This window comes from Nothoprocta perdicaria, unplaced genomic scaffold, assembly GCF_003342845.1.
Source record: "Nothoprocta perdicaria isolate Ctin4 unplaced genomic scaffold, notPer1 scaffold_15, whole genome shotgun sequence".
In the NCBI taxonomy this organism is placed as follows: domain Eukaryota; kingdom Metazoa; phylum Chordata; class Aves; order Tinamiformes; family Tinamidae; genus Nothoprocta; species Nothoprocta perdicaria.
This window is the reverse complement of record NW_020454649.1, coordinates 5266862-5280770: the sequence shown is the minus strand read 5'-3', so window position 1 is coordinate 5280770 and position 13909 is coordinate 5266862. Positions and strand designations below refer to the sequence as shown.

General features: G+C 44.9%; 1 long non-coding RNA gene across 1 annotated transcript; it reads left to right on the top strand.

The window, feature by feature from the left end:
- Window positions 1-2397: 2397 nt before the first annotated feature.
- On the top strand, window positions 2398-13897 carry LOC112943484. The gene is made up of 3 exons (XR_003248600.1): window positions 2398-2473; window positions 3111-3241; window positions 13850-13897. It is a non-coding gene; the product is annotated as an uncharacterized LOC112943484 (long non-coding RNA).
- Window positions 13898-13909: the final 12 nt, after the last annotated feature.

Sequence of the window (13909 nt, the reverse complement as noted above, 5' to 3'; positions counted from 1 at the left end):
GGTTCGGGAAGCAGGCCGTCTGGCTGGGAAAACCTTGTGTCATTGCCGTGCGCTACCACTGCGGATGTGGCCAAATTAGAGGGATGTAGCTGGTGGCTCTGCTCTGTGGTTTTCAAGCAGCCTGTTATTTGACTGCTGGGTCACAGGTTTTAAATTGGATGGATTACCTGTTTGTTGTCTGTATTTACACTGATGAATGTTATGCAGGTCAAGCTTGGAGCCCAGCTGCTGGTGCTATAGGCATTTTTGTGGACACGTTAATCATAGGAAAAATCTTTCCTTTTCAAGGATCTGTAGATAGGATTTCCATCATTTGTTTCAGCACCTGATTAGCAGGAGCAAACAAATACTTGGGAATAAAAAACCTCAGCTAATTGTAGGCACGAACTGTCACTTCAGATACTACCCACTTAAGAAAGCTGTCTCTAATAGTTGCAGTGACTTTGCGGAGATCTAGCAAATTTACCTTGCTCTAAGGATACAATGTCAACATTGTATTGCCTAATATGTGTTGATTTTTATTTTGTAAATAAATAAATTTTATTTTATAATGTGTTGATTTTAATTTTATAACAAAACAATTTTTTTCATCATTGCTTTTGGTCTGCAAATAGTAGTTGCAGCTTTATGGACTTCAGAGGAGCATTAGTCATTTACAAAAGTTAGCAGTCAAGCTCATTAATTAATAAGTTGTATCTTTATGACAACCTGTGAATTAGGTAAGCAAGTATTATTTCTCTAAGGTATTGAGAGAATGTGGCTTTGGGAAGGTCAGTAGTACCATGTTAATATGAAAATTCAGAAGTTCTCGGTTTGACCGCACTTGCATCAATGTGCAATAGGCTGCAACAGCATTGATGTCGCATGTGCACTGGCAGGTAAGTGGGGTAAACTGGATTATAACAGCAGTGAGATTCCATTTCCCAGTTCTGTGCTTGCCTTTAGAGGACTTGTGTTTCTAACTGAAGATTGCACTGTCCTTTTCTGCTGTTATCTACTGCTCAATGACATTGAGGAATAGGGGTTTATCGGGCAACAGATCAGGACAGTTAAAATAAGCTAAATATAAAACCATCTGGAATCAGAGTGGCCTTGCTTTGCCACAGAAGAGTCATGCTTCACATGCAAATGATCTTTCTTTGACCTAAACTTAAACCATGAGTTCAGGGAACATTTATAGAACTGGTTGGGTCTGTAATTCCCTGTGTGAATAACAGAGGATGGTCTGAAAGAGAAAACAAAAGACCTCACTTCTTAGCAAAGGCACAGAATAAAGACTAGCAAATTCTCCAGGGTTTTCTTGTTACTGTTTCTCTCTCTCTCTCTCTCTCTCTCTCTCTCTCTCTCTCTCTCTCTCTCTTTTCTCTCTCTTTTCTCTCTCTCTCTCTCTCTCTCTCTCTCTCTTTTCTCTCTCTCTCTCTCTCTCTCTTTTCTCTCTCTCCCTTTTTCCCCTTGTGGAGTAGAATTGGTGGGGTTTCAGAAATATGTGCAATCAGTGTAAACCATTTCCTATTGTGGCTGGCAGCTGTTCTTTCAGTGCTTGCAGATGTGGGACACAGCAGCGCTCCTTAAGAAACGATTGCCTGTGAAGAGCAGATGAATCTGTCTGATTTTCTGCCTGAGGAAGAATGCGTCCTCCGTAAATTCCTGTGTTACTGTGTATCTGGAATACTTTTGTAGCCTCTTTTTGGAGCAACTGTTGAGTGGGATCCTCTTGAAAAGGGCCCCACCTCAGCCAAGTACTTGAACGTATGCCTAAAAGCTAAGCCTTGACTCTTAAGCAGCCTGCCGGAGGGTTGACTCGGAATTCACGCTGGTCTGGAAGGCTGCAGTAGTTCTCATAACTGTTCTCAGATGGTCTTCCCTCCTGCAAGAAGTGAGAGGGGACAGCAGTATTTGTGCACTTCTTAAGCCTGTGCAATACAATGGTCACTCCTTCCTTCCTATCCATGCTAAAGTCTCTCTTCTGCAGTGCTTAACCAAAAAAAAAAAAAAAAAAAGGTATTCTGGTACTGTGTGTGTGCCTGGGGTGAGTGTGTGATTGTTGTGATGCTGAGGGTGTTGATGTCAAGCAAGCTGGCCCAAATCTGCCTCTGCTCTGAGTGCACTGGTGGTGGGTAGTGGTGTGACTGTGTGGTGCCTGGCGCCAGGGGCAGCCACACCGGAGCAGGAAGCAGGAAGGCAATGCAGGCATCATGACCTTTCCAGGAAGGAGGGAGAGGGGAATCACAGGATGCAAAGATTGTCCAGGATTGACTAACACTTGTTTTTAACATCAGCATCATCTGAGACTTGAGAAGTATGCTTAGCTGGAGTCAGAGCTGGGCGATATGCTGAGATGTGGCACTGTGTTGCACATGGCTATTGCTGTAATTCATAACTTCTTTCCAGAATAGTGCTTTCTTAAGAGGAGAAGAACTGCATCGACCTTAACTTTGTGCTGACGCTCCAGAAGTCATAGTGACCGTGAAAGGTGGGTACCTTGTGATGGTGGGGGCTGTATAGTTGTCAGATACTTGTCTGATCAGGGCTTGTTGTCTATAGCTCTGCTGACTTAACTCGAGTTTTCATACAGCTTTCTGGCAGATCAGATTCACTCTGTGTGCTAGAGTGTTAATGTGAGGATAGTTTGACACAGAGGTAAGAAAGGGGGGGAAAAATAAGGACACATACTTTGTCATTTCTGGCAAAAATACTTGTGCAGCGTAACACAACTCCCAGAGCTGTACAGCCCTGTCTTTGTGCTTTGAGAATGCACATGATTTACTGCAGAAATCAGTTTAACATAGCTAGCTGTGCAGATTCAGCAGGACCTACCATTATCTTGTCATGTTTCTTAGCAAATTGACTTTTACAAGGCAGCGGTTCAAACCCATGAAAGAGAAATGTGCTGAAAAACCCATCCCTTCTTCCTCCCATGTGGTGTTTGCTGGTGAACATGACCCAGCTGCACCCTCGGGCCCGGCGGGGTGCTCGGCTCCCTCGCTTGCAACTCCGGGCGCTCTCTGTGCGTGAGCTGCTGCAAGGGGCTCAAGCTCCCAAGCTGCTGGCTCTTCTGCTAGGCATGGCTGTAGCGAAAGCTTGCAAGTCTTTCTTGTGCTTACTCACAGTGTGTCCTCAAAGGACTGGGAAAAATGGACAGAAAGCAGCTACTCGTGTGGACTCGCCCCGGCTAGTGCTGCCTTTTGCCACAGCTAAAGGGAGACTTTGGAGCAAGACGTGTCAGTGGTCTGCGCAAGAGGTACATTTTCTGTGTTCCTAAAATAAGCCCCTCTTCCAATATCAACACTAATGTAGCCAGGGATAAAGAGATTCTGTATTCTCAAATGTTTGGCAAACATACCTAGATTTTTGTTTATTTTTAAGGGGTTAATTAAAAATGTATAAAATGTTCCTGCCTTCTGGAAATTAGGGACAATCAGTCCATGTGTGTTTCAGCAAATAGTTTCTATTTAATATCTTTGTACCTTATCTTTCAGAGATGGCTATGTAAGCTATGGATTTGCCTAACGTTGAAAGGAACAGAAGTGGAATTAGAGGAAGGGAGATGGTAGGAGGGAGGACAGCTTTTTGCTTGTGCAAGGGTTTTTTCAATGACTGAGGATGGTAAAGGGAAGCATCAGAGATGCTCCGAAGAGTGTTCAGAGGTAGCAGAAGAGCCGCCCTTGGGTGGCAGTGTCCGGCCATCCCTCCCAGCATGGCCATGCTCCTTGCCTCTTGGAGGGGACAAGCAGCAATCTGGGCGAGTGGAGCTGGGCTGTGCACAACCCCTTCTTTTCTTCCATCAGATTTGGGAAGAAACACCAGGGTTAGCGGTGGTCATGGGGGACAGAGGAGAGGAGGTCCCTGCACTGTGTGAACTACAGTACTCCAGAAACCCTATCTCAAGTCCCAACAGTTCTTTTCTTGAAGAAACCACTATTTCCTTGGTAGGTTTTTTCCTCTCTAGGAGGTATTTGTTTCCTTTCTTCAGTAGAAACTACCTGACACTCAAAAGGCCAATTTGCTTTTGAGGATTACACAAGCAAAACAGATGCCAGAAAGGGAGACCCTGTGATGCAGCAGGTTCAGATCCCTCCTAGAGCCCTTCCTCCCTTGGATAGCTTTTATTACCTGTCACAAGTGAGGTCTTAAAAGCTTTGGAATAGCTCACCCAGTAGAAAGATCTCTATTCTCTACTAGTGGTTAATAGGTCTATTCTAGCAGATGCACGATCCAGTGAAACACGTGCAGTTTCTTAGCTTTTAACAGGAACAGATGATTTAATAAGCAGCTATAAATCTCTTAGGAATGTACAGACATAGTCAAACAACACCCTTCTGCCAGATTTTTCACCGACTAGACTTGGAGCCTGTGAGTCATAGCGGCCTCTTCCATTCGGCACCTCGGCTGCCTTTGGCTGCCGGCTCCGCTTTCCACGGAGCTTCCTCTGCGCCGCTCGCGCTGCCTTCTGCCGCCCTTGTGCGCCCAGGGGCTCGCCGGCTCCTCCGGGAGATGGCACCCAGGGGACTCTGCCCTCACCTTGTGCATGGCAGAACTCGGCGTTTCTTTTCCGTTTTGTAGTCCAGCTTATGACTTTAAAGTTGTCTAATGAAACTGTTTCTGAGGATTATATTAATACCATCTTCTAAATGTGTTCTTTTTTTTTTTTTTTCCTCTCCCTTTTGGTCTTTCACTGGAGAGAGCAGAAAGCTGATTCAGTTGTGTGGCTGACAGCAGAGGAGGGTTATGTTTCCCAAACATATTAGTGACATTCAGAAAGGGTTTAAAATGACATTGTGTTTTTTACAAGTAGCTTTGCTTGTATCTTAACAGTTTGCTGGTGCTCTGTAAGGCACAACTATCCTAGATGATGAGGAACAGGGAATGTAACTTCTGTTTTGAAAGCTTTACTGTCAGTTCCCAAATGATGTGAATTGCACTTGGGGACTCTTCTAGAGGAGGTGAGATGCTGGAATTGCGTGGATAACTTCCAGATCACACTGTGGTGGAGCTGGTGTTAAAACAGCAGTTGTAGGAAATGTTGAACCACTATGCAAGTCCTTGCAAGATGGGTACCGTACAGTTTATTTTGAACCCGCAGAAAGGGAGGAGATTTAAAAAATGACTTCCAGTGTAGACTTAGATTTTTTTTTTAATTTTTTTTTAATATTGCAGTGGAATTGGCTGATACTTTAGAGTGTGACTTGCTGCTAAATGTTTACCAAAGAAAAATAGTGCTAAGTTCTCACTTCATGTCATGTACAGACAGGAAGGATCAGAGTCTGTATCTTTCCTGTGCTCAGGACTGCATTTACTTTTGTTGAACCATGGGGCCTTATGTGTTTATAAATTAAGAGGTTGGAATGATTAAGAAAACCTGCTTATTTGTAAGCCTGGGGGAGTAGATATGACACAAGTTAATCAGCAGGAAGCTTGTAGCCTTCCAGGTTCGTTAATGCACATAATGGCACAAAAGATGCATACTGAGTGAAGCTTATGGTGAGCTTACGAGCTGCTATATGGATGCAGTACTGCTTGTCTCTAATTTGCCAGTGCTTCAGAGAGCCAAACTACTACTACATTATTAACGAAGAAAGCTGTCTGAGGTTGTAGTGCTGTCTGTGGCACAACCAAAAAGCAGATTGAATGCTTGTGGCTGATTACTGGGTCGTATCTCCAGCCAGCCGGCTTCAGAGGGTAGGCTTCACCTCTACCTGTACGTGCAAAAACCCGCTGGATCCTTCCGGCAAACTGAATCGCTTTACGCGTTCAGTAAACATAGAGCTCTCAGGGATGCTGGTGGGGCTTTCACACACATCAGGAAATTAGGAAACTGGAGTTGTAATCAGCATGTCTGTTCTTGAACGGGGAATTTTCCCCAAAGCGAGCTGTGATGCATACTCTTAATGATTTGCATCTTAAGATTCAAATTTTCCATAAGCTGCTTCCAGCATTGTAGGCACCAACCTGTGTTTATATGTACACGCACAACTGCCAGCATTACAGATGTAAGTGAGGTGTTTAAATCCTGGCAAAACTCTTGGGGGGGTATTTGGACATAGTCACTGCCTTCGGAAGCCTGGTCCTACTTTGGTAGTTGGTTAGAGAGGTTGGGGCCATATGTGCTGCTTGAGATGTCGCGGGTCTGAGCAGGGCTTACCTGGAAGGCATGACTTAAGAGCAGAGCTTTTGCTAGCTCTTCTTCGCTGGCAGCAACATCTCTTGCAAACGTTCTGCTGTGTTTGTGCAAAGCTCCTGTGTGGTCTTTGCACGCTAAAGGGTTCACACACAACCTACATTGCAGGATTTCGCCATTTTCTCAGTATGAGCAACAAGCAACAGTTCCAGAATTAATTGTCCTTCTCCTTAAAGCAATGTACAAAGCTCTGTGTAGCAATGGGCGGCATCATGTGGCTAAGTGGATTTTATCCAGCATTTTAAAGGAAAAATATCTATAACTGTGGCCTGGCCTATATAAGCTGTATAGTTTTCCCAGACTTGGAAGAAAAGTACTGGGACTTTCCCAAGTTCCACCCTTTTTGGTTTGATGTAAAAAAATGTTCATTCTTGATCTTCCCTTTAGTCTCCAAAAAGGGAAATACTGTAATTAAAAGAAGATGTCATGCTTTTTAATGTCAGGAGGTAAAATCTTATCTCCGAGCCATCTGCTTTTATGAGAGTAAAGCAGTGTCTGTGGGTTTGGTGTTTTTTTTTTTTCTTTTTTTTCTTTTTTCTTTTTTCTTTTTTTAAAACTCTAGCCTATCGTGTTACTGATGAAGCGGAGCCAGGTAGGGGTGTGATTCCCCAGCAGGCTGAAAGTGGGAGTGAGGAGACCTGCCTGTCTGTGTGTCAGGCTGTTTCCAGAGGCTTCCCCTAGCTCTGTTTGAAAGAGCGCACAAAATCACAGCGGGAAGGATGACCTTGCTTTTAAGGAATTCATTTGGGGTTCGGGAACTTGGATCTGCCCCCCCAGCTGGGACGAGCTTCCTCTGTGATGCAAAGACTGTTGTTGCTCAGGGGACGGTTATGCCACCCAGCGAGAGCCCTGGAGCGGCCTGCAGGCGACTGGCGGGGCCCCCAGCGTGGTGGGCGCTCTGTGGGGACACGGCGTTGGTCGCAGCAAGACGCAGCTGCGCAGGGCTCAAACCTGGCCCCTGCTCCTGTGCTCTGCTGCTCTCCGCAATTCGAGTTACCAGCATTGCAGCTCTTCTGAGCATCTCTGTGTGACTGCTTGCTGCTAAGACCTGGAAGCACTGGGGTACTTAAAAATGCAACAGAAAGGTCTCCAAATGTCTTTGTCTGCAGAGTCTGGTTTTGTTTTTCTTTTGCACAAGGTTGTCCTGGGCACTGCACTGTCACTGACTTTTTCATATTTGGCATTAGAAAACAACTAGAAGGAAGGCTTGATTTCAGGTGTTTCTCATGTCCAAGCCAGTTGTTTTCCAGGAAGAAAAAGAGTTCTGATATCCCTTGGTGTTCAGCTGACCCTGATTGCCTTCCAGGCTTTAAACACAACCTCATGGGAGGCAGCAGAGGCCGGTGGTGAGAGCTCGGTCACACACGTTTATGAGGGGGCTACTGTGTGGCCTCCCACGAAGCCGCTTAACTCCTTTGTTCCAGCGAGTCACACATGGGAGTGACATTTACCCAACTCTGCAAAGTGCTCTGAGGCCATGAATGAAAGGAACTGTGTATATTTAAAGCAATATTTTGTTTATCTGCTGCATCCAAAACAGCAAAGAAAAAAGCTTTATTGTCTGTGGCTTGAAAAATCTGCCTGCTGTTATGATTACAGCAATATGCAAGACAAACTGCTAATATGCCTAAGCAAACACGTCCGGTTGCTGGCTTTCAGACCTCTGGCGTGGAGGTGATGGGGATGGTGCCGGGCTGATGCGAGCCGTAGCCGGCCCTCCTGAGGAGCGGGGCAGAGGCCACAACATCGTCCCCGCGCAGGGCCGATCGCTCGCAGGGTCTCCGGGCCGACTTGGAGGTTCAAGTCCTCACTAAAATAAAGGAAGCCAAGTGCAGGAGTTATTCCACAGATAAGCTGCGGCTTTTTGCCCAAAGGAACATTAGGCTGACCTTTTCCTTTAGGCCTCTTGGCTAACAGGCTTTGGAAGATAAGATCTATCCAGGCAGAGGGGGTTGCATAAACTTCCTGTGCATTTTTCTAGCTGATGATCAAAAGAAATCGCAGGACATTTTGTCATTATTTTTCTATTTATTTATCTATCTGTTTGCTTATTTGGATATTCAAAGGGAGCACAGTGGTATTGATTGTGTTTGTCTCATGAAAACAAGGGGATGTTTCATTGGGTGTTCAACCTTGGGCTATTCTGTTTTCCATTTTGACTTAAGTTATGAGCTCTTTGTGGGGGATGGCAGGGGAGAGCAATCCCCATCCGTGTTCTGCTCTGGAAAACAGTGTTGACTTATTGAATAAACTTGGCCTTGTGTCCATTGCTTTGTTGACTGTTTGATTCTTTTTCCTTTATTTATTTTGTATAGCCGAGGTATCAGTAGAGATGGGTCCTTCACAGCATCTTTCTCCTTGTAGTTCTACCCAAGTAAAAGTCTTCTCCCCCCCCCGAAAGAGCTGCCTTGGCAACTATTTGAAAAGTACATTTTCTGGTGGAGATTTGACCTAAAGGAGCTGTCTTTTCCAATTGTTTACATGCTCTGAGAAGGATTCTGCCTCTTTGCTCCCATTAAGTCAGAGTTTTGCAGCTCGGTTGTGCGCAAAACTTATTCCTCCATGAGTTATAATCTTGTGAGTCTTGCTTGCATTATGACTTCAGGTGTGAAGGGCTCTGTTTTTTAAATTGCCAACTAGTCCCACAAGAAGGATGTTGTGTTACAAGCTGTATGCTGTGAACAGGGGCAATAGAAACTTGTCCTTTGCCTTTCACTTTATTAATGCTGCTTTTAAGCAAGCTGTGTTGTGCTATCTTACATTTACATAGGATCAAATCAGAATTCTTGTGTAATTTGCAATAACTCATTAACATCTTTTCTGATACAGCCAGTTCTGGAGGAAGCCTGCTTATCTCATCTGTCCCTCTTCTCAGATCATAAAACCTGGTTTGATGGCAATACTTGCAGTTTAAAAAGGAAGAAAAAAGAAGGTGTGGGAAGGAATTAACACCTACAAAGGGCAATGTTTTCTTCTTGTATCTGTGCAGAATCAATGGTGTTCCCACAGGAGCATCCCCTCTCCCTCCAGTTTCGGGCTTACACTTTCCTGCCTCTCCTTTTTGGCCATCCCTTGGATGGAGCGCAACCATGCGTGGGAAGGGTGTTGACTGGAGTGCAGATGGGTTGCAGACAGGGCTGGGTCAGGAGGCTTGGGGAGCAGGAGGACCCTTTTCCATGAGCTTCCCACCTTTGGTTATCCCTGCAGCTTGGCCTGTGCCTTGGCCTGGTGCCAGCTGAAACAGTTTGCAGCACTGGGATGTTGAGGGCTGGCTGAATGGGCCGCCTGGGCCCAGAGCCAGTTTCTGGGGCTTGTTTGGCTTTGCGCTGCTTTCCTAGCAGGGTGAGCTGTAATATGTGTCTGCTGTCATGAATCAGATCATAGGTATGGATAATTCTCAAACCAGGCATTTACACGAGTTAATTCTGTGTTGTTCAGGCTGAAAGTTGTTTTATTAAGGAATTATTCAGTGTATTGCTCAGCTGTTTGCTTTCAACTTCATTGGTAAAATGAACATGGGGAGTGTGTCCCTGTTATCTTAAATCCTTAATAACCAAATAAAAACTCTTTCCATCTGCCCTTTCTGAAATATGCAGCACTACTAAGGCATCTCTTTGGTAAAACATTTTAGCACTTGTTTAATATTTTTAAGTTTTTCTGAAGTCCATGTTTAAATATTGTGTTGGATTGGAGCCTAACGAACCCCCAATATCCACATAGTAAAGCCGCTTTCCTTCATTCACAGGAGCTGGTCAGTTCCTGTCCTGACTCCCCGGGTACGGATGTGCCCTCCTTTCACTCGGTCGCTGGCAGCCTCGGCGAGTTGCTGTCCTGCGCCCCGAGGAGAAGTCGAGCTCAGCGCCGTGGATGGCAGGCAGGCTTTCCTTTGCAAAACGAGATCCAACTGGAATGGGATAAAGGGCCATAAAGGGTCTGGCAGCGGCTCAAAAAGTGCACAGCTATGATTAGTCATTTCCTATAAACACACATATGTGTATGTATATACTTTTTTCTGGGTTAGTGAAATCAGTTCAGTGCTTCAACCACGATCCTCGTTGGGCTATTAAAAGACATGATGAAAGTTTTTAATTGTCCTGCTAGAAATGAGAGTTGTGGAAATATTATGGGTAGTGGATCTGACGTTGAAATGGAGGAAGGGAACAAGTTGCTCATAGGTGGCTGATAGCAGGCCTACACCTATGCTGTCCCACTAAAATGGGGAGTTCTCTCACCTCTGGGATCGTTCCTTTGCTTGAATGTTTGCAGGGTCTGTGCTGCTTACTGTGGTAAGGTGCTTCTAGCTGGGCCTGATTTAGTTAGGCCAAATGGTAATTAATGTCCCACTAAATTGAAATCAATGTCCCATTGATGCCAGTAGGAGTTTTATTCACTTCAGTAATGTTTTGGGGATCAGAGGTGTCACTTTGTGGCACTTACCTTGCTGTGCTCTTGTGCTGGGGTGTTGAAAGATGAAGGACCCCTAATGTGCAGCCCTCGAAAGTGGTGTGGGGCTGCTCGGGTGAATGCAGTGCTGGACTCAGTGTCTCTTCCTCATCTGCTCTGGAAGTCGCTGATGTCCTGAGTAAGAGTTGTGAGTGTTGAGCCTTTAAACAATAAGTAAGGAGCACAGTTTATCTAGAGTTAGGTTACAAACTCATCTCTTCCCTTATTTCCATGTCTCTGCAAGTCAGTGCCTGGGGATGCGGAAGTGCCAGCTAATTCCTTGCTCTGCCAGTGAGGTGAGCAGGAGCTGCAGGCACCCGCCTTCCCACAGGATCTGTCCCGTGGGGGACAAGGGTGCTGAGGCTTCAGCTTTATGCTGTCTTGAGCTTATCTGGTTTAACTAGGTTTCTGTCCAGTGAGGTCACTGATGGTAACTGGACAGTAGAGGTGACAGTAGTAGGAAGAGAAATTAGAAAGTAATATGTTTGTTGCTTATGGGAAAGAAGGAGAGGCACCTGTAGAAGTCAGAAAGGTCATTTGAGGAGGGAGAAATGCAGTTATATAATTTTACATCATTAATTTTATATGGAATTTAGATAAATATTTTTTTTCCTTAAAGAAAAGGAAGGAAAACATCCCTGATGTTGGTAGGTAGGTGCAGTGGTTAATTGCAGTTTATACCCACTAAATCTTTGTGGAGCTGTTGTGCCCGAGTCAGGCTGCAGCCCATCTCTGTTCTTGTCTTTCTAAACCCCCAAGTTGATGCTGTGCTTTTAGCTGGCAAAAGCAGTAAGACTTCCTGAGCCACTTCACAGCAAATTTGGTTTGTTTGCTCTCCGTTCCCTGCTGACGGCTGCTTGCTTTGAAAAGTGCTCAGCAAAGCAGCTCGGTGCTCGCAGAGGGAGCTGCTCGTGCCCCGTGGCCGCTCCGGCAGGCCGCGAGGCCGGTATCCCGCTGCGCCACTGCCTGGGTGCGCAGCCATGCCTGTGGGCTGGGAAGCACTGCGGCCATAGGAAGCTAAACCTTGACCACGTGTCAGGGATGGGTCCTTCTGCTGCTGCAGGGGTAAGGACACGTGTTCCATGAGCTTTTGATCACCGTGCAGCCATGCTGCTTTTCAGTAGGCATTTTGTAGTTGATTTAATGCAAGACATTCATGTTCTTTCCTGTGGTCCTGTATGCTGTCCTGAGGTGCTTATGCTGCCACAGAAAAAACACAGCCAGGAAGAAGTTAAAAGATGGAAGCGGTTCCCTGCTTCGCCCTGGCCAGCCGGAACTACATATTTGGCTTTTGGCAAGAAATGGTTTAGGAGTACACTAATGAGGCTCAGAATAGAAAGGTGCCTGTCTGGGGTCCTCTGTGCTAGTTTCCTGCCCAAGGCCAAAGTTTAGGCTGTGCTATTTGCTGCTATGTTTTGTGCTCAAATATTTGTGCACGCATACTGGATTTTAAGTACTCTTGTTTTGTCTGCAACTCCTGACTAACTGTGTGTGTATATATGTATATACCGCAGGCAGCATTTTTGGTTGTTTACAGATGCTAATGTGCATGTTCCCTTGCTTTGTGACACATGCTGGAGTGGGATATATGGGATCTTCAGAAATTCTGAGATGAGACTTACTTGTCCCTTGATGAATTATAAGTTGTGTTTTTAAATCGGGCATCGCTGAACCTTCCCTTTGCAACAATATAGGGAAAAATCTTCCTTCTTGGGAGGACTTTCCTACCCACACTTTTCCTCCAGTTACACTGCTGAAACTGTCCAACTGTCCACCTGCAGCATGTAGTGAGTTTAGCTCAGGCCTGAACTGAAGATTTTTTTGTTTTTAAAGCAAAAATGTCCGATTTTTTTTTCTACTGGATTCCTGTAGTTCTGCAGGGATTCTCTGACATATGTATCAAAGGACCTTAGAATGGGCCCCTTCCAGAGAAACTATTCAATGTGACGCCGCATCAGCTCCTACTGTGTTCCTGGCAGCTGGGGCGGCTGTATTACAGTCACCACTGTAAGGTGCTTTTTGGTAACTGTGTGAAATATTTCTCATGTAGTTTGGGGTAGTGCTCTCGACGCAAGGAACCATGCGAGGTGGCAGAAGCAGAATGACCCGGGCAGTTGGCTGGACCTTTGTTATTCCCAGCATTTTTGGAGCAGAGTCAAGAAAGGTGCACTAGGATAGTTGATATTTTACCATAGCTGTGCATAGAGGCAAGTTCCCATAAGACATCCAAGTAGTCTCAGAGTCTTCTAGGCCTGTTTCATGACATCTGTTTGAGAAAATTCATGCTACAAGTGTAACTGGAAAAGAAGTATGTTGAAATTCTTCTCTGTCTCCTCCTATATAAACCTAGCTGTGTTGGTTATGTAATATCACGAACGTAAACGTTTTTCTTGTGTTATGTCCCTTAAATATGGTAAAAATCACTGTAAATGTTCATTTTGTTTTATGTTGCTGGTAATGGCCTATATTCCTAGGGCTGCAAAAATTGTTGAGGATCTTGGGTAAGTGTAGGTGGGTACCGGAACAGCGTAATGAGGCAGATGATGGAGAAGAAGTAGATGGGGTGATTTCCTATTTGGTCCTGCCTGGTTCTTATTTTCAGCTCTGTGTTTTTATGCCCACTAGGGGGACTGTTGCTTATATTGTGTGTTGTGGAAAGCAGAATCATGCAGTCCCTTTAATATCTTTTATGAAGCTTTAAAACTTTGATTGACTGCCTCTGGTTAAACTCTCTGAAGAATAACTCCAAACCATTTCCCAGAGTGTAACAACTGTAGGCACGGTGCTGTTCTTCTGAGCTGTGTGCTTTTGATTGTATTTTCCTATTAAATGTTCTTTTTCCTTCCCTTTTGAAAAGATTTTTTTTCCCCTCCTCATTTATCAGTCCATGCTTTCCTATATAGGACGTTTCTGGGATAGGATGTTTACAATTTTTTTTTTGTTGAGGGAAAAAAATGTTGTGTGTATTCATTTATGTTTAGTTTTGTTTTGAAACCATGGTGCCAGTGAATATGTTAAATTAATCAGTTCTTGTATTCTCAGATGTCAGTGAAACGGGTTTCTGCTCTGACTGGGAGATAGTGGTTTGGGGGAAGAGGCACATAATTTTAGAATTGTTAGGAGAAAATTTCTAAACTTGACTTTTCTGGGAGGGGGGCGGGGGGGGGGGCATGAATTGCACTTCTTTGCCGTGTGTTTCTAACCTGCAGCTTTTTCTGCTTGATACAGAATCATGAGAGAACTGGGGCAGCCGGGCAGGAGCAGCACGAAGCCCTGTGCCCAGTGAGC